Source organism: Triticum aestivum, chromosome 3D (genome assembly GCF_018294505.1).
Source record: "Triticum aestivum cultivar Chinese Spring chromosome 3D, IWGSC CS RefSeq v2.1, whole genome shotgun sequence".
Lineage (NCBI taxonomy): Eukaryota > Viridiplantae > Streptophyta > Magnoliopsida > Poales > Poaceae > Triticum > Triticum aestivum.
Window position 1 is genome coordinate 475,883,983 of NC_057802.1, and position 27,602 is coordinate 475,911,584.

A 27,602-nucleotide genomic window follows, 5' to 3' on the forward strand; every position below is an offset into this window, starting at 1 on the left:
AGGCGTGGCGTGGCGAGGCGGGCGGCGGAGGAGGAGCGCGCGGGGATGTCCCTCTTGTTCTCATGCTCATACATATGGGGAAAGAACCTCCCTAATAAAGAGGTCCAACTCCCTCTCAACTAGCAATGTGGGACTAAACTTTAGTAGTGTCCCTTGCCTTGCATGAATGGGCTAAGTGGGCCTCTAGAATTTATTAGGAATTTCTGAAATTGTTATTGGACTAGGCCCATAAATAGATAAAATTCCAGCAATCTCCCACCAGATCCTAGAGCCACATAGAATTTGCCTTTAGTTCCAAAACACTGTTTTATATACCGGTACTGCAGTGGAGACTGTTAAGTTGAACTTCCACCTAGAACTCTATGCTACACTAGTCAGCAACTTGAACAGTGGACTGGCCCTTGAACTGCAAGTTTTCTGCGAATCTAGCTTCACATAAAGCCTTGACCGATACGTGGCTACCGTGGGTCTTCCCCGCGGGTGGAGCTTATGCGTCATACTCCGAGACCTTTCATGAGTTTACTAGAGAGAACCCTACTCTCATAGATTGCGACGTTTAACAATCAGACTCATATAGGTGTGTTCTTCAAAAGATGTTCTGCAGGACAACATCTCTGCTTAAATGAGCCACTTAGAACACATTAAGATATACATCAACCTGCCATACAGTTTTAGGAGAGTATTGCATCTTCATGGAGTGGTATTGTTAATAGTAAGGATACTCTCCTCTCAGTTGATCAAGAGCTTGTCTTCCACATCTAATTCACGGGATCTCCGATCACAAAGAATAGCTTACCACTGTGAACAACTCATATTGTGGGTCTCATACCCATCTCCCTCGATGCATTATCTATCACATTACATGATAGACCCTTAGTAAAAGGATCTGCCAGATTTTTAGACGTTTGGATATAATCCAATGCAATAACTCCGGAGTTTCTCATTTTCCTGACAGCTTTAACCTTCTCTGAACGTGTCTTGATGACTTCATGTTATCCTTTGAGCTGCTCACTTTCGTGATCACAGTTTGATTGTCGCAGTTCATAAGGATACCCGGTACATGTTTCTCAACAACCGGCAAGTCATTCAAGAGCCGGCGAAGCCAATCTGCTTCGACTGTAGCTGTATCTAGTGTTGTGAGTTCTGCTTCCATTGTTGACCTCGTTAAGATGGTCTGCTTGCAAGACTTCCAAGAAACAGCGCCACCTCCATGAGTGAATACATAACCGCTCGTGGCCTTTATCTCATCAGCATCTGAGATCCAGTTTGAGTCACTATACCCTTCAAGAGCCTTTGGGTGCCCAGTGTAGTGAATTCCATAATTCGCAGTGCCTTTCAAATAACACAAAACTCTCTCTAGAGCTTTCCAATGCACATCTCCTGGTTTTGAGACAAACCGACTCAGTTTGCCAACAGCAAAAGAGATGTCAGGTCTTGTAGCACTGGCTAAGTAGATAAGCGAGCCAATAATCTGAGAATATTTCAATTGATCTCTAGCAATTCTTCGATTCTTTCGAAGTAACACACTCGCATCATATGGTGTTGGAGAGGGCTTGCAGTCACTATAGTCAAAGCGACTCAAGATCTTTTCCACATAGTGAGATTGAAGCAATGTAATCCCACCATCATCGTCTCTCAACAACTTGATGTTCAAAATGACATCAGCCACTCATAAATCCTTCATCTCAAAACAACGAGATAGGAAATCCTTGACCTCCTTAATAACATTCAGATTTGTTCCGAAAATCAGTATGTCATCAACATACAAGCAAAGAATAACTCCTTCGCCCCCACCATGGCGATAGTACACACATTTATCAGCTTCGTTTACAACGAAGCCTGCAGCGGTTAAAGTTCTTTCAAACTTCTCATGCCACTGTTTGGGTGCTTGCTTGAGTCCGTACAAAGACTTCAGCAACTTGCACACTTTCCCTTCTTGACCATCTAGTACAAACCCATCTGGTTGTTCCATATAAATTTCCTCGTCCAACTCTCCATTTAGGAAAGCAGTCTTAACATCCATTTGATGAACGAGAAGACCATGTGAGGCAGCTAGTGAAAGTAGAACTCGAATAGTGGTCAGTCGAGCCACAGGTGAGTAAGTACCAAAGAAGTCTTCACCTTCCTTTTGGGTATAACCCTTAGCCACGAGCCGAGCCTTGTACTTTTTAATAGTACCATCAGGCCTAAGCTTCTTCTTGAATACCCATTTGCATCCTATAGGTTTGCACCCATAAGGACAATCAGTTATCTCCCAAGTTTCATTCGCCAAGATGGAATCCATCTCGCTACGAACCGCTTCCTTCCAGTAGTCAGCATCTTCAGATGCATAGGCCTCTGAAATAGAACTGGGAGTGTCAGCTATGAGATACACAAGAAAATCATCACCAAAGGACTTTGCAATCCTCTGTCTCTTGCTCCTAGTAGGAACTTCATTGTTCTCCTCCACAGAATTTTCAAAGTGTTCCATCGAAATGGCAGGTTCGGTAATTGTAACTAGTTCCTGATTCGATGAACTAGGCATCTCCTGATTAGACGAGGTAGACATATCCTTCATGGGAAAGATATCTTCAAAGAAAGTCGCATCATTCGACTCCATGATCGTACCGACATGCATGTCAGGTACCTCAGATTTTACAACCAAGAATCTATAGCCAATGCTATGAAAAGCATATCCCAGGAAAACACAATCCACAGTCTTTGGTCCAAGCTTCCGCTTCTTTGGAATTGGAACATTGACGTACGGTTGTTTCTTTCGGCCACCCCATTTGACTTAGGTGAGTAGGGGGGCGTCCTCTCATGGATTATACCATGTTCCGCACAAAAAGCATCAAATTCATTGGAAAAATACTCTCCACCACGGTCGGACCTAAGCCTCTTGATTTTTCGATCAAGTTGGTTTTCTACTTCAGCTTTATAGATCTTGAAAATGTTCAAAGCCTCATCCTTAGATTTCAGAAGATACACACGGCAGTATCTAGTGGAGTCGTCAATTAATGTCATGAAATATTTCTTTCCACCTTTTGTCAAAACACCATTCATTTCACATAGATCTGAATGTATGAGCTCGAGTGGTGCAAGATTTCTCGTTTCCGCAGTCGTGTGAGACTTACGAGGTTGCTTAGCTTGCACACACACTTGACACTTAGATCCCTTGACAGTGGTGAAACTAGGGATTAAGTTCAACTTCGCTAGTCGCGACATGCAACCAAAGTTAACATGACAAAGACGTGAATGCCACACATTTGATTCACTATTGTTGCAAATATGATTAACAGCTTTATTGCAAACGTCTGATAAGGATAAACGAAACAGGCCTCCTGACTCATAGCCTTTACCAACGAAGGTTCCATACTTGGATATTACAAATTTATTCGACTCAAAGGCAAGCTTGTAGCCATCTCTACACAGAAGAGATCCGCTAACAAGATTTTTATTGACGGAGGGGACATAATGCACGTTCTTCAGCCGCACGATCTTCCCCGAAGTAAACTTCAGATCGACTGTGCCAACACCACGAACATAAGCACTTGAACCGTTGCCCATCAGCACGGTTGAAGTCCCTGCGGTCTGATAATACGAAAACATGAAAATATCACCGCATACATGCACATTAGCACCGTGTCAATCAACCAATCAGGAGAATGACATACTGAAAGAATAGTGGGAAATATACCATACCCAGCATCCTTTATGTCAGTGTCTCCAATGACAACATTAACGGTCTTGCCGCCTTTCCCAGGACAACGCTTGTCATAGCGATTAGGGCAACTAGGAGCCCAATGATCAGGATCCCCACACACATGACAAGCACCTTTCTTCTTGTCATTCTTCTTCTTGAAGTTCGTGTGTTGCACAGCCTTGTTCTTCCCATCAAACTTTGCTTTACCATCAAACTTGCCATTGTTCTTGAACTTGTGGGGCTGGAAGTTCTTCTTCTGTACCAGATTGGCACTAGATCCTCCCTCAATACCGCGAGCACGTGTGCCCTTTGCTCTCGCCTTTTCTTCCACATCAAGAGTGCCAATGAGATCCGGAATGGAAAACTCCTGCCTCTTATGCTTCAGTAAGGTAGCAAAGTTCCTCCATGAAGGAGGAAGCTTATTGATGATACCTCCGGCAACAAACTTGTCCGGTAGCATACAACTGAAGTGCTCAAGTTCTCTAGCAAATGACTGTATCTCATGAGCTTGCTCAACCACGGAGCGCTCTTCAGTCATCCTGTAATCATAGAATTGCTCCATGATGTACAGCTCAGTGCCAGCATCCGAGACCCCAAACTTGGCCTCGAGTGCATCCCACATATCTTTTCCATTATCAATTGACGCATAAGCATCAACTATGTTCTCACCAAGAACACTCAAGAGAGCAGCCTTAAACAGAGTATCCATTTTCTGAAAAGCTTGTGCCTGTTGAGCATCAAGCTCTCCTTCAGGTTTGCCAAGAGTGACGTCATAGCAACTCATGGTTTGAAACCATAAGACCACTCTCACGTGCCACCTCTTATAGTGGATACCCTCAAACATAGGTGGTCTCATGGAAGCAGCAAAACCACTTGGTGTAAATTGCCTATAATAAGGTTTTTGGATTGTTGAAAATATGAGCAATTTACCAAATGATTTTATTAACAAAAATATTAGATAAAGCATGACTAATATAACAGTGATAAAACTAGTCATGCGATCTAGAGTAGACAGTAGGACAAGTTTCATATATCGGCTCGGCTCATTCCCGCAACCCGCGGCGAGGCGGACGGCGGAGGAGGAGCGCGTGGATGCCCCTCTTGTTCTCATGCTCATACATATGGGGAAAGAACCTCCCTTATAAAGAGGTCCAACTCACTCTAAACTAGCAATGTGGGACTAAATTTTAGTAGTGTCCCTTACCTTGCATGAATGGGCTAAGTGGGCCTCTAGAATTTATTAGGAATTTCTGAAATTGTTATTGGGCTAGGCCCATAAATAGATAAAATTCCAGCATATGGCATCCGTTGATCGCCAAATATCAAGCGCCCGTCTGATGGCTGCCACCATATCGTTGACGGACAGAAAGTTTCCCCTGAAAATGCCGCTATTTCGCTCCTGCCATAGTTAGTTCCCAAGTGACCATGATGATCATGGATTTGGTCCCTTTTACCCTGAAACACATGTTCACATGTGTGCTGAAAAATAGGAAAAATATAGAGGGGATGTCCAAAGCATCAACTGTGTGTGGGCACACAACTTGTTTTTGTTTTCTACAGCTAGCAAATGGACGTGCTATATATTGATCTAAAATTCGCAGGCTTAAATTCTACTGTACAATTAATGTACATATAGTTGATGTGCAATATAAAATTCAGAGATTTTTTATCGAAAAAAGAGGTTGACATGATGGATGATCAGCATAAAACCATTTTCCTGAAACTGTTCATCAGTTTGTTGCGTGATGGTCTATCGTTCATTCACCATCATGTGCCCATTCTATAACCGGCAATAAATTGGTCATCGTCTGTCCTCTGTGCGCCGTCCATGCATGATGATGTACCATTTCAATCCTTTTATAGGCCTACTACCAAATACGCGAGAACGAACTCGATGTTGAGAAATTAGTGGTCCTAGTATGGATGCTCATTAGTCATCAGTGTTTCTAACGAACACTAAACATTCCAGCAGTTCCTCTCCTACTCGCGAGCCATATATAGTCGAGTCGAGTGCATATGCATGACATCTCTAGTTGATTCGCCCTCTCTGAATCATCACGGTGGTGGGTAAAGTTCACCTGAATTTCACGGGACCAGCGTGTCCGCTACGGCCGGTGTCACCACTCACCACTCACGGCGAGCCCGGAGCTGACGAGAAACCTAACTGTCGCAATCTTCCACCGACCTGATCGATCAGTCAGTCACCGGTTCTTCTGCGGTTCAGATGCACCTTCGCCTCTGCTGATATGCCTGCTCCAAACATGAGAGTACAACGGAACCTTCTCCCCGACACGCACGGTTCATGCACCAGAGGATGATAGGCGTCGAGGTCCGGCGCCCCCATGCTGGAGCCTGACGCTACCATGCGCTTACACATATGCAACAACGACGCGAAGCCAAGGCCGGCCGGCCGGGGCCATGCAGCATGATCAGCTTCCATGAAAACAACGTCCCCACTTGAATTGTATTGTACCCATCGATCTCGTGCCACTGCATCGAGCGAGTGCACATCAGTAGTCGAGCGTACGTACGTACTGTCGGTCGAGGTCTAGTTGCGATCCGGCACATGCCCTGGGCCACCTGCGACGCGTACGCTTGCGCCTGAACTTATTCCGAACTGCTGTTCTCGATCACGCCGATCGATCGGGACGCGGACGGGCACTGACGTGAGCCCGGCCGCTTGCCGGAGCGAGCAGCTTGCTTGATCTGGTCTGGTGCTGTGATCCCCCGAATGATCTGGTAGTAGGATCCACGGCTTCGAGTCATGGACAAGGGGAAGAGACCACGGCGCAGTGGGGTTCAGACCAGTGAGGCTTAGCAAGCAGCAAGGGGATGATGACAATGGACAGGGCAGCGTAACAGCGGCGCTCCATGATTCGATGGGTGCTTTGCTTTATCGAGATTGACGCTGATAGAGTATGCCCCTTAGCTAATCGCCTTGGGAATTTCCTCTTTTGAAGCTGATTTGCTGCAACTTGTTTAAGCACCATTATCAGGTTTGTTCATGTAATGTGATACTGACGCATAGGAGTTCATGATTACAGATCTCCCCTTGGGACTTGAATGTGCAAACAGTGTATTTTAAGGGGTGCAGTACATTCCTATTGGGATTGACAAGGAGTATACGAATTCCACGTCAAAGAGAAAAAATATACGAATTCCTAGAAGATTTGATTTCCTATACTTCTAGCTAGTTTGGCTAAATCATGGGCAGCACAATTAGTCTCTCTAGGAGCATATTCAAAAATAATATGTGAGAAATCACACGCAGGGTGATATATATCATCAAAAACTGCCGCCGATAAATCAAAAAAGCGAGCTCCATTTTTTATTATCTCTATCACCTCGATGTTTTCTGAATTCACCGCAATGCGATTATACCCGACTGTAGTTGCCAAAATTGAGACCAAACCGTAAGGCCACTGCCTCGGTCATAAGCGCATCTCCGCACCAATCGATTTCCCTGTTTCCTACCGCGACAAATCTACCATTTGAGTCTCTGATGACAACGCCATACGAGCCTTGGGTAAGTCTAGGTAAAAAGCTCCATCCACGTTTAGCTTCACATAGTTGCCCCTTGGTCTTTCCCAGCCATGTTGCTTGATCGCCGCCTTTGCATCACTCGCCATAGTATAATTAGCAACCAAATCTCTGATTGCTATTGCTATGAATTTAGGTTTTCGGATCTTTTCATTATGCACTAACTTTCTCCTCTCCCACCATAAATACCAGGAAACAATAGCAATTGCTTCCATTCAATTTCCCAGACCGAGGACCACACATCTTCAACTGGTTGTAGCAATAAATATTCTAGCACAACTTCTCCCACATGATCCACAACACATGCTTTATCAATAGCAAAGTCCAAACCAAGTAACCCTCATACCTCTTCAGCTTTTGCACAAGTGAACAACATGTGCTTGGTATCCTACGTTCCTATACTGCATGTAGGACATTGCGCACTGACTTTTATATGTCTGTTAGCCAAAGTCACTCGACATGGAAGCGATCCTAACAAAGTTTGCCAGAGGAAAATTTTAACCTTGCCAGGACAACTTAAGCTCCAGATCGACCCCCATATTGGTGAATTCCATGAGGGTCCGACTGTATTTTCTCATGATATTTTATGTCCATATTGGTCGTGCCACTCCGCAAAGTATGCCGATCTCACTGAGAAAATCTCCCATTTTTGCACAAGTTCCATGCTACAAGGTCTAACATATCAAATTCAAGTAACGGAATTGCAAGGATCCGCGCCACATCAACTTTCCAGAATGTTTGAGAAACTAACTCTTCATCCCAACGACCTGTAACGAGGTCAATGAAATCACTTGCTTTTGATAGTAAATTGCCTCCACAAGTCGTGCTCACTGTCCTGGTAGGTGAGTTAGGGATACTTTCATCACCCCAAACATTGATCCGACTACCATCATGGATCCATCATACATGGCCTCTTTTTAGGGTCTACACCCCTGACATAATACTTTGCCATGTGAACGAGGCTCTCTTTTTTGAAGTTGCATTCAAAATATCACAATCTGGATAATATTTGGCTTTGAGAACACGGGCACAAAGGGAATTCAGATTATCAATTAATCACCAAGCTTGTTTCGCAAGCAGGGCTAGGTTAAAACAATGAATATCTTGAGATCCCATTCCACCTTCTTTCTTTGGCCCACACAACTTCCAGTACGCAAACCAGTGCATTCTCCTCTGATTGTCACTGTCACCCCACCAATAATTGATGGTATTCGTTGTAAGGAAAACAATTTTTTTCCCTACGAGAGAACGAATAAACCCAAGATCCAATCTACTAGATGCTAGCAACGAGTGGGAAAAGGTCTACATAACCTTGTAGAACACGCGCATTTAACGATCTAAAGATCGTGGATGATGTAGTCGTACTTTCGTCAGATCGATCCGTTGCAGCACTGCTGAATGATGCCTCCGAATTGCACAAACGTGCATTTTGATGTCGTCTCCTCCTTCTTGATCAAGCAAGCGATGGGGAGAGGTGGGTGAGATTGATCTCGACAACACAATGGTGTGGTGGCGGAAGTAAGGTTGAAATCCAGCAGAGCTTCGCTAAGAACTGTGCGAATGAGGGACGTATGGAACGAGACGGAGGCGGACAACAACCGGGATGTCAGGTGCTGCAGCCTTTGTTTATAGGCATGGCGGAGGAGTCTTGGCCCCTTCTCCAAGCCACTAGGGGCTGCGCACCAAAGGGGGAAAGGAAATCCCCTCATTCCTTCCTCACCGATCGCTATCCCTCCTGTTTAGGGTTCTTGATCTCCATGCAGGTGGGTCCCAGTACGGAACCTTCTCGGTACAATACCGAAAAATTCTGAACTTTTCTGGTAACCCTGAAAATAATTTCCATAATAGTTTTCTTTGTCTCTGGACCATTCCAAAGCTTCTTGTGATCTCCGGGATCCCATCCGAGATCTCATCAAACCCTAGCGACACCGAACGTTGAGTCTGTGACCCTATGGGTTCGAGAATATGTGGACATGATCAAGACTCCTCTCTGATAAATAACCAATAGGGACCATGGATGCCTGGTATCTCCTTTTTATTGATCCACTATTGGAAAATAAAAGAGTATCCCTGATACGTCCATTTTGCATCATGCTTTTATATCGATATTTATTGCATTATGGGCTGTTATTACACATTATGTCACAATATTTATGCCTTTTCTCTTTTATTTTACAAGGTTTACATGAAGAGGGAGAATGCCGGCAGCTGGAATTCTGGGCTGGAAAAGGAGCAAATATTAGAGACCTATTCTGCACAACTCCAAAAGTCCTAAAACTCCACGAAAGTCAGTTTTGGAATATATTAAAAATATTGGGCGAAGAAAGCACCAGAGGGGGGCCACCCACCGTCCACGAGGGTGGAGGGCGCGCCCTACCCCCCTAGGCGCGCCCCTGCCTCGTGGGCCACCTGGCAGGCCCCCGATGCCCATCTTATGGTATAAGGAGTCTTTTGCCCTAGAAAAAATACAGAAGAAGTTTTCGGGACGAAGCGCCGCTGTCTCGAGGCGGAACCTTGGCGGAATCAATCTAGGACTCCGGCAGAGCTGTTCTGCCTGGGAAACATCCCTCCGGGAGGGGGAAATCATCACCATTGTCATCACCATCGATCCTCTCATTGGGAGGGGTCAATCTCCATCAACATCTTCACCAGCACCATCTCCTCTCAAACCCTAGTTCATCTCTTGTATCCGATCTTTGTCTCCAAACCTCAGATTGGTACCTGTGGGTTGCTAGTAGTGTTGATTACTCCTTGTAGTTGATGCTAGTTGGTTTATTCGGTGGAAGATCATATGTTCAAATCCTTTATGCATATTAATACCCCTCTGATTATGAACATGAATATGATTTGTGAGTAGTTACGTGTTCTTGAGGACATGGGAGAAGTCTTGTTATAAGTAGTCATGTGAATTTGGTATTCGTTCGATATTTGATGAGATGTATGTTGTCTTTCCTCTAGTGGTGTTATGTGAACGTCGACTACATGACACTTCACCATTGTTTGGGCCTAGGGGAAGGCATTGGGAAGTAATAAGTAGATGATGGGTTGCTAGAGTGACAGAAGCTTAAACCCTAGTTTATGCGTTGCTTCGTAAGGGGCTGATTTGGATCCACATGTTTCATGCTATGGTTAGGTTTACTTTAATTCTTCTTTCGTAGTTGCGGATGCTTGCGAGAGGGGTTAATCATAAGTGGGATGCTTGTCCAAGGAAAGGCAGTACCCAAGCACCGGTCCACCCACATATCAAATTATCAAAGTAACGAACGCGAATCATATGAGCATGATGAAAACTAGCTTGACGATAATTCCCATGTGTCCTCGGGAGCGTTTTCCTTTATATAAGAGATTGTCCAGGCTTGTCCTTTGCTACAAAAAGGATTGGGCCACCTTGCTGCACCTTGTTTACTTTTGTTACTTGTTACCCGTTACAAATTACCTTATCACAAAACTATCTGTTACGATAATTTCAGTGCTTGCAGAGAATACCTTACTGAAAACTGCTTATCATTTCCTTCTGCCCCTCGTTGGGTTCGACACTCTTACTTATCGAAAGGACTACGATAGACCCCCTATACTTGTGGGTCATCAATCCCGCACCTATTTCCCTAGAGGTTACCCTGGGTAATCAAACCCACGAGAGGAGGATTCCCTTGAAGCGATGGTCTCTAGCAAGATTTTGTCAAAGTTTCAAATCTAGCTTTTGACCGGATCAACAAGCAAATAGTGATTTAAACACTTATAATAAAAAGAGGTACAAATATGAGGTCTTTTGCTTACAACCTTGTATTTGCGATGGGATCAAATAAGATATTAGTTTCTGCGCTGGAAGTCACTTGTCGAGATGTGCTTGTCACGGATCGAAGTGGGGGATGTGTCCAAATAACATCTTGACCGGCACGAGTCATGCATCAAGAATCAATTTTCCTACTGCAGGCCCTATCTGTCATGCGGGGTTGTCTCGATAATTAAGATAATGAAATCAAACAAGAGCTTTGGGCGTTTAATGACTACACCTCATTTCTCCCCAAGGATAGGATCCATGTTACCCTACTGAACCTTACTGTCACCGGTATTCAGTATAACACTTCACAATTTCCTTGCTCCTGGCCTCACCGGTGCTCGATCTAAATGATCCTGGGTACCTGCTGGGATGAAGATCGCGGAAAAGACAAGAGACATCTTTACGGAACAATTTTATTTCACACATACGGGACGTTATATCAAAGGCTTTCATTGACCCCCTCAACAAATACCTCGGGTTGCAAGGCTTATGCCTCAACCCATACCTTACCGAACTACTCACACATGGAGATCAGATCTCGGAAGAAAACATTGAAGAACACATCTTGAGATTGATTTATTACAATATGTTTTACAATGGATGCTTTGTACGATGCATGATTACAAGTATGAATGGGATGGATGAGCACTATGGTGGTGGTGGAGATGACTATGGAGATGGTGGCTGCTAGGGTTTGAGGATGAGGATGATGATGAAGAGGTTCCGGCTTCTGTGCTAGTCTCCCTGTTGACATTACGATGGGGTCCCTTTAACGGAAGTTGTTGGGTTGGATGATCTGCCTTGGAATTCATGTCATACGAGCGCTCACGCCTGTATGGAACACCATCTCTTGTGCTGTCTTCGTGCTGATCTCTCTTGGTGATTCCTTCTTCCTCCATTCGCCTTCCAATCCATTTCCGCACATGATTTCTTCCCTTTTTAGCCAATTTCCTGGGAAACACATCAAAGAGAGGATTTGTGGAATCCTTTGCATTCATTAGTCATTAGTACCAATATAGGAGAGAATATACCTTTTTAATTGAAATATCTCGGTTTAAACAAAGGTGAAATGAGTGTAAATATATCACTAATCAATGCCCATAATGGTTCCCACACATTCCACGAAGATATTTCGTCGGTTGAACCATGATGTCAAGGATTCAAATAATGTCGTATACAATTCCCTTTGTCTGGTGATATGTTACTTGTCTGAGATTCGATCGCCGGTATCACCATACCTAGTTCAATCTCTCTACCGGCAAGTTCTCTTTACTCGTTCCGTAATACAATACCCCGTGACCAAACACATTAGTCACATGCTTGCAAGCTACTTAGGATGTTGTATTACCGAGAGGGCCCATAGATATCTCTCCGTCACATGGAGTGACAAATCCCATTCTTGAACCATGTAACCCAACTAGTACCTTCCGAGATACCTGAAGAGCAACTTTATGATCACCCAGTTATGAAGTGACGGTTGATGCCCACAAAGCATTCTTCCGGTACTAGGGAGTGGCATGATCTCATGGCTTAAGGAACAAGTACTTGACATTAAGAAAGTGTAGCAATTTAAACTTAGTGAGATGATCATATGTTAAGCTTATGATTGGGTCTGTCCATCACATCATTCTCCTAATTATACGACCTCATTATTAAATGACAAGTCATGTCCATGGTTAGGAAACCTTAACCATCTTTAATTAATGAGCTAGTGTAGTAGAGGCTTACTAGGGACACAGTATTTGTTTATGTATCCAGACATGTATTTGAGTTTCCGGTTAATACAATTATAGCATGGAGAATAAGAACTTACCAAGAACAAGCAAAATGATAATAACAAATTTATTATTGCCTCTAGGGCATATTTCCAACAGTCTCCCACTTGCACTAGAGTCAGTAATCTAGTTTACATTGTTACAAATCTAACAACCATAGAGTTCTGGTGTTGATCATGTTTTTCTCGTGGAAGAGGTTTAGGCAATGGGTATGCAACATTCAGATCTATATGAACTTTGCAAATCTGTAGACGCAGTCATGGATGGAGTTAAAGGGGCGTTTGATATGCTTGGTTTTCTTGTGAGACCTTGGATCCTTGGCAATGGCTATGGCACCAGTGTTTTCACAATAGATAGCCATGGGATCCAATGCACTAGTTACCACACCTAGTTAGGATATGAACTCCTTCATCCAAACTCCTGCCTACGTCGCTTCCGAAGTAGCTACATATTCCACTTTTGTTGAAGATGCTTATACAACACTCAGGTTGGAGCTACTCCAGCTGACTGCTCCACCATTCAAAATAAATACGTATCCGGATTGAAACTTTGAGTCATCCAGATCAGTCTTGAAGCTAGCATTGACGTAACCCTTTATGACGAGCTCTTCGTACCTCCATAAATGAGAAACATTTCCTTAGTACTCTCTAGAAACTTATGGTTATTTTTGACAGTTGTCCAGTGTTCCACTCCTCGACCACTTTGGTACCTACCAGTCAAACTAATGGAAAGGCACATATCAGGTCTAGTACACAACATGACATACATGATAGAGCCTATGGTTGAGGCATATGAGACATTTTCATCTTTTCTCTTTCTTCTGCCGTAGCTGGACATTGAGTCTTACTCAACTTCTTACCTTGCAACATGGGCAAGAACCCTTATTTGACTGATCCAATTTGAACTTCTTCAAAACTTTGTCAAGCTATGTACTTTTTGAATGTCCTATCAGGTTTCTTGATCTGTCTCTATAGATCTTGATGCCCAATATGTAAGCTACTTCACCAAGGTATTTCATTGAAAAACTCTTATTCAAATAACCCTATATGATTTCAAGAAGTTCTAAATCATTTCCAATCAATAATATGTCATCCACATATAGTATTAGAAATGCTACAGTGCTCCCACTAACCTTCTTGTAAATACAAGCTTCTCCATAAGTTTGGATAAATCCAAACTGATCACCTCATCAAAGTAAGATTCCAACTCCGGGATGCTTGCCTCGGTCCATAAATGGATCGCTGAAGTTTGCATACCTTATTAGCATCCTTAGGATTGACAAAAACTCCGGGTTGCATCATATACAACTCCTCCTTAATGTGACCATTAAGGAACACAGTTTTGACGTCCATCTGCGAGACTTCATAATCAAAAAACGTAGCAATCACTAACATAATCCTAACAGACATTAGCATCACTACGGGTGAGAAAGTTTCTCATAGTCAACCCCTTGAACTTGCTCAAAACCTTTTGCGACAAGTCATGCTTTATAGATGGTGACATTACCATCATCGTCTCTTTTCTTCTTAAAGATCCATTTGTTCTCAACGGCCTTTTGGTCACCTGGTTAGTCCACCAAAGTCCATACTTGGTTTTCGTAGATGGATCCTATTTCGGATTTCATGGCCTCTAGCCATTTTTTGGTGTTTGGGCTCATCATCGCTTCCTCATAGTTCATAGGTTCATTGTTGTCTAACAACATGACGCCCATGACAGGATTACCACACCATTCAGGAGCAATACATGTCCTGGTCGACCTACGAAGTTTAGTAGCAGCCTTAATGTAACATCCCAAATTTTCGATTTAGAATGTTATACATAGGTCATCCATGCATATCATATTTTATTGCATTTTGTTTTGAGATCCTCAAAATTCTAAGCAACTCAAGGACCCACGGAGAGAGTTGGGGATTTCACGATTTTCATATTGGAATTTTCTCAAATATCGAAACAAGGATCACTTTTGGTTTTAATTATTTTTCTCTCCAAAAATATTTCTAATTAAAATATATGAGAGGGGATAATATGACTTCTCCAAAATAAATGAAATATTGGAGAAAAAATGTTAAAATCAAATAAATAATTTTATTTGGATTTTATTGCTATTTTATTTGAATTAGATAAATATGCATTATTTTGAAATTTCATTTTAGGCCAAGAAAATGTTCACTTTGTTCTAAATATTCCATTTAGACGGTGAAAATTGTTTTTGGCATTTTTAGGATTTTCTTTTTTACATTTATTTAGGATTTTTCGGCGGAATCTGTTTAAAAAAAGTCAACCGACCTAACGGGCCGTGCCCCAGCCGGACTCGTCCGAGCTCAGGCTTTATAAGCCCGAGGTGCCCCGAGGGCCAGCCGCCGCCACCCCGAACCCTAACCCTAGCACCGCGCGCCGCCGCCGCCGCACCCGCCGTCGCCCGCGCTGCCGCCTGCCGCCCACGCCGCCGCCCGCGCACGCCGCCGCCCGCCGCCTCCCGCGCCGCCGGCGCGGATACCACCGGAGTTCGCCCCGCCAGTTTTCGCGCCGGTTTTTGTTGGTTTTGTTTTCGGTAAAAACCCTAGATCGATTTTTTAGATCGGGTTTTATTTCGGTTTCTTTTCGGTTTAGTTTATTTGACGAACGTTCGTTCGTTTAGATCTGTTAGTGAACGATTTTCGTTAGATTGGTTCTGTTAGCGAACGTTCGTTCGTTAGGCTTTTCTTTTTATTTTATTTTCGGCCAGGGACCTATCCGTGATTATTTTTATCACAGATTAGCCCCTGATCTTCAAACCCTCGCCGTTTCTTAACCGTTTTTCCAAATCCAGTGAAATCAACGCCAAAATCTTTGTCTCGAGCCCCTCTTTCTGTTTAATCAACTTGAACAAAGTTTTTACAATTTAAAATTTGGTTTCAAGAAGATTTGAATTCGAAGTTCTTTTGACCGTAGTTTCAGTTCCCTGGCTCCGATTCGATTGATTCTTTTTGCAGATTGAATCTCTTCAGTTGAGTTTTCAGATTCGATCTTCTTATTTGGGTTTTACCCGTGCATTGTTGCTTGAGTGCTTATGTATGCTACTGTTTGTTTGCGATAGAATTCCCGAAGTGCGAAGCGTGCTACGACGAGTCTCTAGGATTTGCGGATCGTCAGCAAGGCAAGTAACACATTGATCATACTCTTTTCATACCCAATTTTTATGCATTAGCTACAATCCTCAAACATTGCATGGTTAGGATGTGATTAACTTGTGGGTATTGGGAAGTAGATGATGAGGTAGAACCTATTGTCCTTTTATTATCAAACCCTTGGGAGTTACTTCTACGCTATGCTTATATTGCCATGCTATGCTCGTAGACGTGGATTGGGTTTGAGTGTATCCATGACAGATGTGAGATTGTTAATTAATGGTTTACTTAAGGTGGCTACTTAAATACACATCTGGGTGGATTGGTTGCGGGCACCTGGAGAACCCAGTGTTGTCCTAGGATATCCCGGAGGACCCGTGTGATCATCCTACGGCTTGCCACCCAGGCTCAAAGGGATCATAAGATTATTCATGCTGGAAACCTCCGTGTGCAGCCACAAGCTATTATGGGCTCTAGCATAGTTGAGTAGGTTGCATGACCTCTTCCAGTGGTAGGCTAGCAGATGTAGGGGATGTAGGTTGGTACTGTCTACCCAGGGTTAGAGTTAATGCTTCTGAAAGACTGTGTCTCGGTCATCCGTTTCTCAAACACCATGTACTGCGAGAAATCCAACGGAGGAGATCAAGTCTTGTGTGGAAAAGTGCGCAAACCTCTGCAGAGTGTACAAACTAATCATGGTTAGCCGTGTCCCCGGTTATTCACATCTTGAGTATCTGCTACTTGAATTATTGATTTGATCTCATCACTCTAAATTAATTTGTTGGGTTGCTAATTACTTTCTAATTGGGATTGAGTTGGAGGAACCTTCTCAATGTTTCAACCACCATGATAGTTAAATAAAATATATTCCTTTGTTGTAGGGAAAAATTGGCTTTTCGCAAAACATTGCAACCATAGAGCCTCCACCAGCCATATATGCATGTAGTGATAGCATTTATCTGTTCATTGCTCTATTGTGTTACATTGCCAGCGTATTCCATGTGCTGACCCGTTTCGGGCTGCAACATATCATGTTGCAGACTTTTCAGACGAAGAGTAAGGTGCGCTAGGTCGTTGTCGTGCACTCAGCTATGCCGTTGGAGTTGATGGACTCATTTATCTTCCAAGCCTTCCTGGAATGACACTTAAGCACAGAGATTAGACCGTTTGAGGTTGGATCACTACAAGATGGTATCAGAGCACACACTGATTGTAGGACACGACCACTAAGATAAGCCATAGGTCACTCTTCTTTACTCATTTCTGACTCCTCTCCATTTTCTACTCTTTAGGATGGCGGACTCAAGGAACAAGTTTGCTCAACCGGATGAAGACACACCCTTTGGACGACACTTGAAAGAATTCACTAGGTACGTGAACATCGGAATACCAAGCTTCACCGGGACCTACACCGCCACTTTACCAGAAGAGGAGCGTTGGATGATTTGAGTTCAAGTTCCAGGAAGGACATTCACGCCAGTCACTGAGCCCATAGAGTTTTCCTTTGATGCTCCAACCTGGAGTTTAGGAAAGAGCATGGCAGCCCACATCGCCATGGGATGCATTGGCGAAGTTTACCACAAGGAACTTAAGGACACTATCTACCAGATATGTGGGTGCCGAGATGAGCAATGGGAGATGATCAGCACCAGGAGGGACAGGTCCATTGAAGCTTTCATCCAGGAGTTAAACCAACACATTCGCCGACAGGAGAACCAGATGTGCGCAAGCATGATAGATTTGAAGAAGGCGTTGACCAGGAACATGGAGCTAGAAGAGGAACTCAAGTCTACACGCAACAGATATGATGAGGAAATCGCAATACTCGTGGAGAAGAATGACGACCTGACAAGGAAGCTAGGAGTATTCATGGGAGACCCCGCGCCAGGAGGAGAAGACGACCAACCCAAGGGCATTCGTTCTGAAGACTACATCATCATCGACGACACCGATTCCGACCCCGGCGATAGTGATGATGATTATGAAGACAAAGCTGGAGCGGATATCATGGAGTCTTCCACCGATCAAAATTTCTAGATGACCACCATATGATTAGTAGTTTTCCCCATGTATATAGTAGTAGTCCGAGCACTTTTGTAACGATAGTTCTAGACCGATTGTATGCCCTTGATTGAATTGATTTGGTGTGATATGATGTGTTTGTCTCATGTGCATATGGGTAGTGCTTTCTCACTAGACCTCATTCTATTCTAATCTCTCCCCTCTAAACCCATCAGATGCCTCCGAGATGTGACACCGGATTTGTCTTCCCACCGGAGATCACCCAGTTGATCCAGCAGCAGAATGCCTTGATGCAGATATTATTCCAGAATCAAGGCAACAACAACAACCCGCCACCACCACCTCCAGTTGACAACTTAGCTCGTTTTCTGAGGTTGCAGCCGCCGGTGTTTTCCTGTAGCACCGAGCCAATAGTTGCTGATGACTGGCTACGCAGGATTGGAAGGGAGTTGACCACCGTAGGTTGCACAGATGCAGAGAAGGTGTGTTTTGCTGCACACCAATTGGATGGACCAACAGCCTCATGGTGGGAGAATTACACAACCACTTTTCCTATAGCCAATATCACTTGGGATCAGTTTCAGCAAGCATTCCGCACTGCACATGTCTCAACTGGAGCTATGAACATGAAGAAGCGTGAGTTTCGCAACTTGCGCCAGGGAAATCGTACTGTGGGGCAGTACATGGATGAGTTTAGTAAGTTAGCTCACTATGCCCCAGATGATGTGGCCACAGATGCCGCGAAGCAGGAGAAGTTTATGGAAGGGATGAATGATGAGATGAGCATGCAGTTGATGGTAGCGACATTCGCTAACTATCAGGAGTTGGTAGACAGGGCTCTTATGATTGAAGGGAAGCAGCAGCAGATTGAGAGCTGCAAGAGGAAGTATGGACAGGGGAAGTACAATTCATGAGCTCAGCAGAAGCCTCGTTTCACCCCGAACTCGGGAGGATTTACCCATAACCATGGAGTACCCACAATGGGGGAAGTTCGCATAACCACAGTGGCCCCAAGAATGGAAATGGGAATGGAGCAGGCAACAATCAGAACCGCTCTAACCCAGCAACGCCTGCCAAGAAGGATCTAAGTCACATTACTTGTTTCAAGTGCGGGAAGACTGGACATTACGCCACTGAATGTTCTGAAGAAAAGAATGGTAATGGCAATGGAAGCTCTGGGAAGAAGCCCAACCCTTTCAACAGGGGACAAGTGAACCACGTGAACATGGAGGAGGTTGAAGAGCAGCCAGATGCAGTTATCGGTAAGTTTTTGGTTAAGTCATTTACCGCTCTTGTTCTATTTGATACTGGTGCATCGCATTCATACATTTCAAGGGGATTTGTGGACAAGTTTAAGTTACCCACTGTAGCCCTTAGGACACCCTTGTTAGTAAGCTCACCAGGTGCAGAGTATATGGCTAGCCGATGGTGGATCGGTTACCCTTAACCATTGGTAGCCATGTTTTCCCCTCAGACCTAATAATTTTGGAGTCACAAGGATTGGATGTGATACTAGGAATGGATTGGCTATCGAAGTATGGAGGAAACATTGACTGTGCTAGTAGGTCAATTCTACTCACCACCCCGGAGGGAAAAAGGATCAAGTATGTTTCCAGGCATGCGCCGAGGAGGACCCAAGTAAATTCTCTCACGGGAGTTGTTGAGGATATAGACCTTAGAGTCACCCGCCAGGAGGGGCCGGGTTACTCATATGGTCATTGCCAGAAGCCCGGAGCCAAGCTTAAAGACGGTGGGCCAAAGATGGGCTTAAGACCCGGATATGGCTTAAGGCCCGTAGTTACAATCATTGTCATGGTAGAACTTGTAGTGTAAGGCAAGAATAGCTGAGAGTCCGAGCCGGACACTCTTATGAGCCGGCTGGGACTCTGAGAGCTGCTGGGCGTCAGCCTCCCTATATAAAGGGACGACCCGGCAGCAGTTTAGGGAGAAGAATAATCTCATCGAGAGCCGGGCATAGCAGTTTAGCTCCCTGATGATCGTAACCCTAATCAATACCACCTCAACTGGACGTAGGCTTTTACCTTCACTGTAAGGGGCCGAACCAGTATAAACCCTCGTGTTCTTTGTCCCGCATTAACCCCTTCAAGCTTCCTAGCTGCGATGGCTCCACGACTAAGTCCTAGCTCGAGGACATCTGCCGTGACAATTCCACGACAGTTGGCGCCCACCGTGGGGCCAGCGCACGGTGGATTTGAGTTCTTGAAGGGCAACTTCGAAGGGCTCAAGGGATACGCTGTGGGCCGGATGACTAAGAGTCGTCGCGGCAAGCTCTACATCGACGATGCAAACTGGGGCCCCGACGCCGGCTCAATTGAGTACGGGTACCGGGTCCCCTTCGGCGGAATTCATGTTTTCATTGGCAAGATTGGTGAGCCGGGCCTTGAGCCGGGTCTCTGCGCCGATCACGTCGAGACGGCTCAGCGTGCGCGACCCGCCCGGGCCCGGCCTGCCTTAAGGCATGCTTTTGTGGGGTGTATCCATGGAGGACTCTCTGATCGATTTGGATCTGGTGATGAGACGGCCGCCGGTTCTGACGGCGAGTCGGCCACCGATGAGTCAAACTCGTTGTATCAACTTCACGATGGCAGGCTCATGGGTTGTTCTGATGGTGACAGTATTCCGGACCTATTTGAGCCGCCAAGCCGGGTTGGAATCTTTATGGCCGGTGCGCAGCCTGTTCAGAACCCCGCTGCTGGAGCGGGAAACCCGGTGCCTTCTCCGGCTCAGGTGCTGATGGATCTCACGGACAAGATGACGGCCCTGTTAACCGCCACGGTTGACCCGGCAGATCAAGCTCAGCATGATGCGGAGGTGGCACAGTTAAAATTGGATCTAGTGAAAGCTAAAGAGGATCTTGCAGCGGAAGGGATCAGGCTGGCTGCGGAGAGGGCGGCTCTCGATGTCCAAACTCAGCTGATCCAGGCGCAGTCCTTCCAACTCACGATGGATCAGAACGCGTCCAATGAGGTCATGAGAAGGAGGCATCAAAAGACCCAATCTCGACTCCCTCCGGTTTACGATCCACGCAACCTCTTCAACACGCCAGGTGCAGGGTGTAGTAACCCGCCAGGGGTCATAGTGCCCGGGTCTGGAGCCCCTATTCAGCCACGAGTGATGGGGCCTCCCCAGGTGCCCCCTGCCCCGCCTCAGTACATGCCAATACCCCCGGGTCATTATAATAACCCGCTGGAGAACATGGTCGCTGCGGCAGCACGGCTGGCGGCTCTCCCAGTTGACGGCGACTCTCCGACGGCTATTGAAACCCGCCGGGTCAGGGAACTCCTTCAGACAGCACTGGCGCAGCAAGAGGCGTACTCCTACAGCCGGGACAGGATCCACTCGACCCCTCGTCCAGGCCAGAGCCCGAGTTACAGCCGACACATGGTCTCAGCAACCGGCTCAAGTAACGTCCGACGCCATGACCCGCCCCCTGGCCATGGCCCGGTTCATAACGGAGCCTTTCACGCAGCAAACCAGGACAGAGCGCGGCAAGAGGCGGAGCAGGTGCCTCAATTGACGGCTTACCAGACCCCCCCGGCTTATCCGATGACTTCCGTCGACGTGGGTATCCCCACCAGGACTGGGGGTGTCCCTTGTTTAGTACCAGCTATCCGCAATGAGCGTCTACCCAAGGACTTCAAAGGCCCTAGGAAGGTGCCTAATTACACAGTAGACTTACAGCCTGCAGCCTGGATCGAGAGTTATGAGATGGCTATGGAGCTGCTGGAGGTCAGTGAGGCGGCCATGGCTAAGTATTTCACCATGATGTTAGATGGGACTGCCCGCACTTGGTTGAAAGGGCTACCACCAAATTCCATTGGGTCTTGGGCTGAGCTGAAAGCCCGGTTCATCCAAAACTTCAGAGATACCTGTAGGCAGTCTATGTCAATTGTGGATTTGACTAACTGTAAGCAGCAGGAGGGTGAATCTACGACGCATTGGGTTCGCCGGGTTAAGGAGATCATACACTCGTCAGACAAGATGGATGCCGGCTCAGCAGTTTTAATGCTGGAGCAGAATTATCGCTTTGTGCCCCTGAAGATGAAACTCGGGCGGCTTAAGCGCGACTGCAGTGATATGGGTACACTAATGGCGGCTCTTGTCAAGTACGCCGATTCTGATGGTACCAAGGATCCCCCTTCAGATGATGAAAGGACAGGGAAGGGAAAGAAGAATGGCAATGGCAAGGGTCCTCAACATAACCCGGGGAACCAAGGAGGAGGCAAGCGCAAAGCAGATGGCAGCCTAGAGTTTGTAGCCAACGCCAGCTCACAAGGTAATAACCAGCGACGCAAGGGGAGACCCCCTCCCCGAGGCGGCGGGTCAGGCCCGACGCTGGAGCAGCTGTTGAATGAGCCTTGTCCAAGGCATGGCTCTAGAGAGAAGCCAGCGACTCATCTATGGAAGGACTGTGCAATCATGAAGGCCTTTAAGAATTACAATGGCCCGGGCGGCGGCTCAGGCGCCGGCGGCTTTCATGGCCCGGGCGGCGGCTCAAATTCTGGTCCTCAGAACGGTCAAGGGGGCTTTAATCAACAGTCTGGCCAGGGTCATCAACAGCAGCAGGGGGGTTATCAGACCAATCCAAAGCAGCTTAGCGGTGGACAGTATCATGTGTTTACCACTAGTCTGTGCAAGCGAGATCAGAAGCTTCATAAGAGGGCTGTGAATGCTGTTGAGCCGGCGGTTCCGCGCTACTTGCGGTGGTCTGAGCAGCGTATAGTGTGGAGTAGGGAGGATCACCCTCCACGGGTGGATAATCCGGGTCACTTGGCCCTGGTGGTGGCTCCTCAGGTGGGAGGATATAAGTTCACTAAGGTGCTTATGGATGGAGGCAGCAGCATCAACATCCTCTATTATGAGACGTTCCGTCGTATGGGGTTGATTGATAAGAACCTCAGCCAGTCCAACACTATTTTCCACGGTGTGGTACCTGGTAAGTCGGCTTATCCAGTCGGCAAGATCGAATTGGAAGTGGCCTTTGGAGATGAGAACAACTACAGGGTGGAGAAATTGACCTTTGAGGTGGTTAAGATAAGAAGCCCGTACCATGCTATATTTGGGCGGCCGGCTTACGCCAAGTTCATGGCTCGGCCGTGTTATGTGTACTTACAGCTCAAGATGCCGGGTCAGAAGGGGACCATTACGGTTCATGGCAGCCGGAAAGTGGCCCTGGAGTGTGAGGAAGGCGATGCAGCTTATGCAGAATCTGTTTGTGCAACAGAGGAGTTGAAGTTTTACAAGGACAATGTTGACCCAACAGATATGACCTCTCTGAAAAAAGCCGACTACGGAGCATGAGCCGGCAATGAAATTTAAGTCGGCTGATGAGACTAAACTTGTTGATTTCGTTCCAGGAGACTCATCTCAGCAATTTAGCATCAGTGCCAATCTGGATCCAAAATAGGAAGGCGCGCTCATCGAGTTCATCCGTGAGAATAGGGACATCTTCGCATGGAAACCTTCTGACATGCCAGGTGTACCTAGAGAACTCGCTGAGCACACTCTCAATGTTGATCCGAAATTTAAGCCGGTCAGGCAGTTCCTTCGGCGGTTCAATGAGGAGAGGCGGAAAGCTATTGGTGAAGAGGTGGCCCGGCTCTTGGCGGCCGGGTTTATTGTTGAAGTCTTTCACCCAGAGTGGTTAGCTAACCCGGTGCTCGTACTCAAGAAGAACGGCACTTGGCGGATGTGTGTGGATTACACGGACTTAAACAAGGCGTGTCCGGCTGATCCTTTTGCCCTCCCCCGTATTGATCAAATCATTGATGCTACGGCAGGTTGCGCGCGCTTAAGTTTCTTGGATGCTTATTCCGGATATCATCAGATTAAGATGGCAGTTAAGGACCAGGAGAAGACGGCGTTCATCACTCCCTTTGGACTTAAGTGTGCACAGGCGACTTACCAGCGTTGTGTACAGAACTGTCTTCATAAACAGATTGGGCGCAATGTTCACGCTTATGTGGACGATATTGTGGTTAAGTCCATAAAAGAGGAAACCCTGATAGATGATTTAAGGGAAACCTTTGATAATCTCCGGGTCTACAAGATGATGCTTAACCCGGCCAAGTGTGTCTTTGGTGTCCCTGCAGGCAAGCTCTTGGGTTTTTTGGTTTCTGACAGAGGCATTGAGGCTAACCCGGAGAAGATCAAGGCCATCACCTCCCTGGCTAAGCCGGCGTGTATAAATGACGTTCAGCGTTTGGCGGGTCGCATCGCTGCTTTAAGCCGGTTTATAAGCCGTTTGGGTGAGAAGGCCATGCCATTATATCAGTTGATGAAGAAAACTGATAACTTTGTCTGGAATGATGCAGCTAATACTGCCTTTGAGGATTTGAAGAAGCAGCTGGCAGAGCCTCCAGTCCTTGCTGCTCCGGTTGATAAGGAGCCCTTATTATTATATGTGGCGGCGAACACACGAGCCGTCAGTGTGGCTATGGTGGTGGAGCGCAAGGAGGAGGGTAAGGAGCATCCGGTTCAGTGGCCGGTTTATTATGTCAGCGAAGTGCTCATTGAGTGCAAGCAGCGGTATCCGCATTGGCAGAAGCTTTTTTACGGTGTGTTCATGGCGAGCCGGAAACTTAAGCATTATTTTCAGGGTCATCCCATCATTGTGGTCAGTTCTGCCCCTCTTGGTGATATCATTCAAAACAGAGAGGCCACAGGGAGAGCAGCTAAGTGGGCTATAGAGCTTGGACCTCATGGTCTCAAGTACGTGCCACGCACTGCTGTTAAATCTCAGGCCTTGGTGGATTTCATCAATGACTGGACAGAGTCACAAGTGCCCGAGCAGAAGCCGGACAACACATATTGGACTATCCACTTTGATGGGTCCAGGCAGTTGGAGGGCTCGGGGGCTGGAGTCGCGTTGGCTTCCCCTAAAGGTGACAAGTTTCATTATGTGCTACAGTTGCTGTTTCCTTGTACTAACAACGCGGCTGAGTACGAGGCCTTGCTCCATGGTCTTCGGATGGCTAAAGAGATGAGCTTAAGCCGGGTAAGGTGCTTCGGCGACTTAGACTTGGTGGCTCAACAAGTATCAGGAAAGTGGGATTACAAGGACCCTCCCATGGCGGCTTATCGCCGCCAGGTTGATGCTATTGCTGGGCACTTTCAGGGTTATCAAGTGGAACACATCGATCGCAGGAAGAACGAGGCGGCGGATGCTTTAAGCCGGCTGGGCTCTCAGCGAAAACCGGTGCCGCCCAACACTTTCCTGGACGTCCTGTATAGCCCTTCTGTTAAGTTGCCCACAAAGGAAGACTTGGCTGTCCCTGACCCGGAGGCACGACTGGTGGCGGCTCTCCATATCATACCAGACTGGACAATGCCATATCTGGCTTACATGACCCGGGGCGAGTTGCCTGAGGATGAAACTTTGGCCAGGCAAATAACCCGGCGGGCTAAGTCAATGATTGTTATCAATGGGGAGTTGCATCACCGCAGTGTTACGGGGGCATTTCAGCGTTGTGTTTCCCCTGAGGAAGGTCAAGAGATCTTGCGTGAGATCCATGAAGGGGATTGTGGCCATCACGTCGGCTCAAAGTCTCTTGTGGCCAAGGCTTTTCGCCATGGTTTTTATTGGCTGACGGCTCATGCTGATGCGGAGGACTTGGTCAGTAAATGTGATGGTTGCCAGAGGTTCTCACGACGGGCTCATGTGCCGGCTCAGGAGCTGAGGATGATCCCAATCACTTGGCCCTTTGCGGTCTGGGGGCTTGATATGGTTGGGCCTTTCAAAAGGTCCAAGGATAAGAAGACCCACCTTTTGGTGGTAGTTGACAAGTCTACCAAGTGGGTTGAAGCGGAGCCCATTAGCAAGTGTGATGCAGCCACGGCGGTTCAGTTTATGAAAAAGGTGATCTTTCGCTTTGGTTTTCCACACAGCATTATAACTGACAATGGCACCAATCTCTCCAAAGGCGCCATGGAGGAGTTTTGTCAACGAGAGCATATCCGACTTGATGTTTCCTCAGTGGCTCATCCTCAATCCAATGGTCAAGCTGAGAGAGCTAATCAGGAGATTCTGAAGGGTATCAAGCCCCGGCTTTTGGTCCCCTTGCAACGGACGCCGGGTTGTTGGGTGGAGGAGTTGCCCTCCGTGTTATGGAGCATCAACACTACTCCTAACAGGTATACAGGTTTTACGCCTTTCTTCATGGTTTATGGAGCAGAAGCAGTCCTCCCCAGTGACATCCGTCATGACTCACCTCGCGTGGCGGCTTACGTTGAGGCGGATAATGAACAGGCGCGCCAAGATGCTCTTGACTTGTTGGACGAACAGCGTGATGTGGCAGCAGCCCGTTCAGCGATTTACCAACAAGACCTGCGCCGTTATCATAGCCGCTAGGTTAAATCCAGGGTCTTCCAGGAAGGGGATCTCGTGCTCCGGCTCATCCAAGATCAAACTGATGCGCACAAGCTATCCCCGCCTTGGGAAGGGCCCTTTGTGGTCAGCAAGAACTTGCACAACGGGTCATATTACCTCATTGATATTCGGGAGCACAAAGATTCACGTAAGTCGGAGGAAGAGACCCGTCGGCCGTGGAACATAGCTCAGCTTCGGCCTTACTACACTTGAGCCACCGGCTCTCGTGGTGTACATATTTCTCTCAGCCATGTATATATTATGATAAGCAATAAAGCAGGACCTCTGTCCTTTTTTCTCCTCCAAATATGCACGTGTTGTTTTCATTGCAAGATTACATGATGACTTAAAGGAGGATCCGGCTTATGATCGTATTCGAATTTAGCCGTAAGCAATAAGGTCACTTGGGGGCTTCCTGTTCAAACATGGGTCGTATTCGAACCAAAGAGAACATAGCTGTCGATACCCATTTGATTGGCAAAGTGCCGAGCTCATTGGGAGGTTACCTTTGGTCATATTTGAATCATAGTTTAACCCCTCTGAGAACCGACGTGGATCGTATTCGAATCAGCGTCGTTAAACAATTCTTAAAATCACTTGGGGGCTTCCTCTTCAAACATGGGTCGTATTCGAACCAAAGAGAACATAGCTGTCGGTACCCTCTTGATTGGCATCGCCACACCCACTGGGGGCTATATGATCGTATACGAATCTTAGCATAACCCCTTTGGGCCGGGTCTTTGGTCGTATTCGAACCAGAAGCCCCTAAGTTCCTCTGCTTTGTGGCACGTTCCGTTTGATTATTTCAAAGTGTGTACGGCCGGGTCTCACTTTGCCGGCTTAACTTTGGTTTACAGTGTTAGTTGAACACAATGGGTGTCATTAAGACAAGTAAATCGGAATTAAGGTACCAACCTTATTACCCGGGTTATCTAAACCGGAAGTATGCTTGCAGGCCGTTAAGTATGTTCTTACGGCTGTATTCAGGATATCATTGAAGACATGTCCTTTTTGATTCATATTCCGGGTTATCTAAAACTTATAATTCTCAGGGCGGTAAGCCGCCTCGAGACTTGTGATTTGCCTTTCTATGCAGGATAATTAAAGGCACCTCTTTTGAAGTTAAGAAAAACAAAGGATTGATTATGACCCGGAGAAACATCAAAGAGACAACTTCAAAAGACTTCAGCATTTAATACGTGCACGATGGCACGGCAGAGATAAACTGTTGCACCTACTCTATTACAAAACTCATCAAGTCTTAAAGGGTGGAGCCTTGTTTGGTAAACCGGCTGCGGAAGTTAAG